This window comes from Eriocheir sinensis, unplaced genomic scaffold (assembly GCF_024679095.1).
Source record: "Eriocheir sinensis breed Jianghai 21 unplaced genomic scaffold, ASM2467909v1 Scaffold871, whole genome shotgun sequence".
Taxonomy (NCBI): domain Eukaryota; kingdom Metazoa; phylum Arthropoda; class Malacostraca; order Decapoda; family Varunidae; genus Eriocheir; species Eriocheir sinensis.
This window is the reverse complement of record NW_026112243.1, coordinates 57499-63911: the sequence shown is the minus strand read 5'-3', so window position 1 is coordinate 63911 and position 6413 is coordinate 57499. Positions and strand designations below refer to the sequence as shown.

At 45.5% G+C, this 6413-nt stretch overlaps 2 long non-coding RNA genes across 8 annotated transcripts; one reads left to right on the top strand and one right to left on the bottom strand.

Annotated features, from left to right (window-relative positions):
* Positions 1 to 3029: 3029 nt before the first annotated feature.
* On the bottom strand, positions 3030 to 4105 carry LOC126994777 (uncharacterized). The gene is made up of 2 exons (XR_007749587.1): positions 4001 to 4105; positions 3030 to 3932 (listed from the first exon to the last, which is right to left on the bottom strand). It is a non-coding gene; the product is annotated as an uncharacterized LOC126994777 (long non-coding RNA).
* On the top strand, positions 3979 to 5894 carry LOC126994776 (uncharacterized). Of its 7 annotated transcripts, none has more exons than XR_007749581.1 (6): positions 3979 to 4104; positions 4173 to 4240; positions 4374 to 4438; positions 4572 to 4840; positions 4971 to 5165; positions 5231 to 5894. It is a non-coding gene; the product is annotated as an uncharacterized LOC126994776 (long non-coding RNA). The 7 variants fall into 7 exon arrangements; XR_007749584.1 differs by having other exon boundaries at positions 4572 to 4905; positions 5036 to 5165; XR_007749586.1 differs by having other exon boundaries at positions 4572 to 4905; positions 4971 to 5035; positions 5296 to 5894.
* Positions 5895 to 6413: the final 519 nt, after the last annotated feature.

Below are 6413 nucleotides of genomic sequence, written 5' to 3'. Positions count from 1 at the left end.
TTATAAAACCAGTCTTAAAGGGAAAACTTGATTATCAAAATGTAAGCTCTTATAGACCAGTATCAAATTTGCCTTTTTTGTCTAAGTTATTAGAGTATGCAATTATTGAGCAGTTGATGGAACACTTGGAGAAGGTCCATGTCTTGCCTGATAGTCAGTCTGCATATAGGCCAATATTTTCTACTGAGACTGCTTTTTGTTCTGTTGTTAATGATTTACTAGAAATGATGGATGGGGGTAAATGTGCTATAGTGGTTCTTCTAGATCTTAGTGCAGCATTTGATACGGTTGTTCATGAATTGCTTGTAAAAGATTAAAGGAGCATTGGAGTGGTAGACAATGCGTTAAAGTATCTTGATAGCTATTTACAAACCAGAAGTTATTGTGTGCAAATTGGAAATTGTTTTTCTTCATATGAAGCTCTGACAAGAGGAGTTCCACAAGGAAGTGTGCTGGGACCTATTTTATTTTGTATATACACGATTAGTTTATCCAGGATACTACAACAACATGGTGTAGGATTCAAGTTATTTGCTGATGACACCCAGTTCTACTTTTCCATCACTGATATTGAAAATACAAGTGCTAAGATCAATAGTGTTATTAATTCAGTCAAGGATTGGATGCATTATAAGCAATTGAAATTAAACGATGATAAGACTGAATTCATGCTTGTGGGGAAAAAAGACACTCTACGTTATTTTGGTGACGGTAACATGTCTATAAGTGGTAATGAAATTCATATTGTTGAAAGTGTTCGTGACTTGGGAGTGTTGTTGGATTCCAATTTGACACTGAAATATCAGATAAATAATGTCGTTAGGATTGCCGGATATCACCTTAGAAATATTGCTTTTATCAAGAAATACCTGGATGAAGATTCTATCAAGAAACTGGTGATTAACAATATCATATCAAGAATGGATTATTGCAACTCAATCTACTTTAACCTGCCAAAGCTCCAATTAAGGAAATTACAGATGGTCTTAAATAGAGCAGCGAGATGAATCAAAGGAATTCCACCACGAGAGAGAATTACTCCTGTTCTGATAGAGCTCCACTGGTTGCCAATAAAAGCAAGGATAGTATTTAAGTTATGTGTTTTGACACACCAAGCTTTGATTACTGGCCGTCCACCGTATTTGAGAGAATTATTACACGAAATACAGCCAGGTGAAGGCATTAACACTCGCCGAGCCACTTCTGGAATCACACTTCATGAACCACAAAAGCACTGATTTGTTCGATGTATCTCAGCTTCGCAGCATTCTCAAGCGATCTCGCGTAATCACTTAACACAAATGATGCTGAAGGTCCTGCCAGTTGCCCGCGGGTAGTGACTTAGGGAGGGAGCACACGTGGTGCGTCTGCTCACTCTGCTGGGGAGGGGACCACCAGCGGGTCTGCAGACGACGCTATTTCGTGACGTCACTGCAAAACCTCTATACTCTTAAGAACATAAGGGGCCATATTCTTAAACATTTCGAGGTAAAGATTCGTTTTAGGTCCGTGCCAGTATATCATAATCTACTTTATGAAACATCAATATCTCTTCATATATCTTTTCTACAAACCTTCAACAGTCATGGAAACGCTTTGAAAATCCAATTCAAGGACTTTATTTTTTACCCTTTGAAAATAGGGGATAATGGTGCGGAGCTTAGTTGACCCCGCAGCCTACACTACCTTACCCTCCACGTTGGGTTTCTCCTCCTCCTCCTCCTCCTTCTCCTCCTTTTCCTCCCTCTCGCTAGCTCCCCTTTCTTGACCTCTACCTCGTCTTCTTTTTCCTTTGCTATTTTATCCTCCTCCTCCTCCTCACGCGTGGGTCAGTGAAACGGGTATGCCTGGGAAAGGTAAACTGAGGTAACCTGCGTGTCACAATCGGTCCTGTGTCGCCGGCTGAGGGGGTCTGCTGTTACCTGCGCGGGGTCACGGGCCAAGCGAGGAGCGCGCCGGGGTAATGCGTAGGTTGAACGTAGGGAAGTGAGCCAGTCATGTATTAGCACAGGTATGAAGGGGTATACAGTAAGGTTAGGCTAGGAAGGTTAGGTTAGGTTAGGTGTGGGTTTTATGGTTAAGGGAAGATTGTGTGCTGATAGCGGAGACAGTAACAGGAGGAGGCAGGCAGATGTAGAAGTCACCCAACCAGCCAGGTATTAGTACAGGTGTGAAGGGGGTATACAGGAAGGTTAGGTTAGGTTAGGTGTGGGTTTAATGGGGAGGGAAGATTTGTGCTTATAGCGGAGAGAGTAACAGGAGGAGGCAGGCAGAGGTAGAAGGAGTCACCCAACCAGCCAGGCATTAGTACAGGTGTGAAGGGGGTATACAGGAAGGTTAGGTTAGGTTAGGTGTGGGTTTTATGGGGGAGGGAAGATTTGTGCTTATAGCGGAGAGAGTAACAGGAGGGGAGGCAGGCAGAGGTAGAATGAGTCACCCAACCAGTCAGGTATTAGTACAGGTGTGAATGGGGTTTAAGGGCCATATTCTTAAACGTAAAAGAACATAAGAACGTAAGGAGTCTGCAAGAGGCCGGTTAGTCTATACAAGGCAGCTCCTGTAAGTCTAATCCCACCTTACCTCACTATCCATGTTAGATCGTTAAGTGGTTTGTTAGTTTGTTTGTTAATGGGTAGTCAAACAGCTGTATTACCGTTAGTTAGGTAGGTTAGTTAAATAGATAGTTTGATAGTTAGTTAAGCAGTTAGAGTCAGTTAGTTAATTTTACTATATTCTGTATTTATTTATTTATTTGTTTATATTATTTTGTTTATTTATTTATTTATTTTTTTGTTATTTTTTTTTTCTTTTTCGTTTGTTTGTTTTCTTTTTTTCTATTTCTTTTCTTTTTCTTTCTTTTTTCCTTTGTGTTTTCTTGCTGTTGGTTTTCTTTTTTGATGTTCTTTTTTGGTGTTCTTTTTTCCTATCATCCTTTTGTTGATGTTCGTTGGTCTGGGTGAGCCGCTTTCCTCCCAGAAGAGACCCGCCCATAATTTTGAAGATGTTGTTTGGGCCGAAAAGTGGATGACGTTTGTTTTATTTTATTTTCTTGATGTCGTGTTTTTCGTTCTTTTTATTGCTTTTGTTTTCTTTTTCGATGTTTTCCTGTTCTTTTTCTTTTTACTTCTTTTTGATGTTTTTTGTTGTTATTTTTTTCCCATCATCCTTTTGTTGATGTTCCTTGGTCTGGATGAGCCGCTTTCCTCCCAGAAGAGACCCATCCATAATTTTGGTGATGTTGTTTAAATGAAAGGTGGATGATGTTTCTTTGTATTTCTCTTTTCTCGATGTTGCTTATTTATTTCTGTTGCTTTTCTTTTTCGATGTTTTTTTCTGTTCTTTTTCCATATTTTTTTGGTGTTCTTTTCTATATCATCCCTTGTTGATGTTCTTTGGTCTGGGTGAGCCGCTTTCTCCCCAGAAGAGACCCACCCATAATTTTGGCGATGTTAGGGCCTAAAGGTGGATGATCTTTTTGTTTCTTTTCTTGATGTTTCGTTTCTGTATTTTCCATTTTTCTGGTGTTCTTTTTTATTTTCCTTTTCTTTGGTGTTCCCATCGCGTGGATTGTCTACGACAGTATAACGAGCACCACCTGCCCGGGTTTATTTAGAGTTTGCTCTCCTAGGCAGATTGCCTACCACGGCTGACGACCTCCACCTGCCCGGGTTTATTGTTCGGAGTTTGCTCTCCTAGGTGAATTGCCTACCACGGCTGACGACCTCCACCTGCCCGGGTTTATTGTTCGGAGTTTGCTCTCCTAGGTGAATTGCCTACCACGGCTGACGACCTCCACCTGCCCGGGTTTATTGTTCGGAGTTTGCTCTCCTAGGCAGACTGCCTACCACGGCTGACGACCTCCACCTGCCCGGGTTTATTGTTCGGAGTTTGCTCTCCTAGGCAGATTGCCTACCACGGCTGACGAGCTCCACCTGCCCGGGTTTGTTGTTCGGAGTTTGCTCTCCTAGGCAGAATGCCTACCACGGCTGACGAGCTCCACCTGCCCGGGTTTGTTGTTCGGAGTTTGCTCTCCTAGGCAGATTGCCTACCACGGCTGACGAGCTCCACCTGCCCGGGTTTGTTGTTCGGAGTTTGCTCTCCTAGGTGAGTTGCCTCCCACGGCTAACGAGCTCCACCTGCCCGGGTTTGTTGTTCGGAGTTTGCTCTCCTAGGTGAATTGCCTCCCACGGCTAACGAGCTCCACCTGCCCGGGTTTGTTGTTCGGAGTTTGCTCTCCTAGGTGAGTTGCCTACCACGGCTAACGACCTCCACCTGCCCGGGTTTGTTGTTCGGAGTTTGCTCTCCTAGGTGAGTTGCCTACCACGGCTAACGAGCCTCACCTGCCCGGGTTTGTTTAGAGTTTGCTCTCCTAGGTGAATTGCCTACCACGGCTAACGACCTCCACCTGCCCGGGTTTGTTTAGAGTTTGCTCTCCTAGGTGAATTGCCTACCACGGCTGACGAGCCTCACCTGCCCGGGTTTATTGTTCGGAGTTTGCTCTCCTAGGTGAATTGCCTCCCACGGCTAACGACCTCCACCTGCCCGGGTTTGTTTTGAGTTTGCTCTCCTAGGTGAATTGCCTACCACGGCTGACGAGCTCCACCTGCCCGGGTTTATTGTTCGGAGTTTGCTCTCCTAGGTGAATTGCCTCCCACGGCTAACGACCTCCACCTGCCCGGGTTTATTGTTCGGAGTTTGCTCTCCTAGGTGAATTGCCTACCACGGCTAACGACCTCCACCTGCCCGGGTTTATTGTTCGGAGTTTGCTCTCCTAGGTGAATTGCCTCCCACGGCTAACGACCTCCACCTGCCCGGGTTTGTATAGAGTTTGCTCTCCTAGGTGAATTGCCTACCACGGCTAACGACCTCCACCTGCCCGGGTTTGTATAGAGTTTGCTCTCCTAGGTGAAATGCCTCCCACGGCTTACGAGCCTCACCTGCCCGGGTTTGTATAGAGTTTGCTCTCCTAGGTGAATTGCCTACCACGGCTAACGAGCCTCACCTGCCCGGGTTTGTATAGAGTTTGCTCTCCTAGGTGAATTGCCTACCACGGCTAACGAGCCTCACCTGCCCGGGTTTGTTTAGAGTTTGCTCTCCTAGGTGAATTGCCTTCCACGGCTAACGAGCCTCACCTGCCCGGGTTTGTTTAGAGTTTGCTCTCCTAGGTGAATTGCCTACCACGGCTAACGAGCCTCACCTGCCCGGGTTTGTTTAGAGTTTGCTCTCCTAGGTGAATTGCCTTCCACGGCTAACGAGCCTCACCTGCCCGGGTTTGTATAGAGTTTGCTCTCCTAGGCAGATTGCCTACCACGGCTAACGAGCTCCACCTGCCCGGGTTTGTAGCCGGAAGATCTCTGGCACCTCCGTCGGGGCCCGGAGGGACGCCGAGGAGCCCTGCCTGGAGCCCTCCATTCCTGCCATGCTCGCCAGGGAGACCTTGGGCTCGCTGGCACTCCACACCCCCGCCGAGGCGAGGATGCAAGAACTCGCTTCTTAAAACTACTAGACTGGATTATAAAATTAATCATAATTACTGTGAAGGCGCCGGTCACCGCGTTTATCGGTTCAGGGATGGAAGACCGACGGGCCTGGGAAACGCGCACAAGCATCCAAAGGAATCCTCGCGATGGCTTGCGACGCAGCATCCATTTCCCTTTTCTTTCTCATTCCAATTTTTCTTTTTTATTATATTTTCCTTCTCTGATTGATTGATGGATTGATTTTACTTGGTAGGAATCTGCTCACCAATTAACACCATTCAGGTGTACATTGCACCCACACACCTGCCGAGAGAAAACACCAGTGAGAGTGCTGACGCTCACGAGGACGGCCCGCTAGAGTTTCCTAACATTCGCATCGGGGCCCACTTCTCTTTAGTCGTCTGTCTCTTTATTTTTCTCTTCTCTATTTCATTCTATTTCTCCCTTTCTTTCATCCTTGCTCTCCATCTATGAATTTATTTATTTAATTCTCTCTCTCTCTCTCTCTCTCTCTCTCTCTCTCTCTCTCTCTCTCTCTCTCTCTCCACACACACACACACACACACACACACACACACACACAGCTTTCGTAGGCGTTGTGGGTATTGCCAGGGGTAGTTTAATGACCCTGGTGGTAGTCTGACCTCCTATCTGTACTATGGACCTAAAAAAAACACTCATGAGAATCAGACTGATCTGCTTTGACCCCTGTGGAAAAAGTTGGTATGAGAGACAGAAGCGTCTGAGAATACCGGCCTAGGAGTTGTCATGTATAAGTCGAGTGTCCTCTTGTTGGGTTAAGGATATGCACTGTTAATTATTTATTCATTTATTGGCATCACAGGAGGCGGCTCAAAGACAAAACAAAACACACTCACTAAAAAACACCAACCACTTCTCCCACAATCAGAAAACACTCACCATCATGTGTTT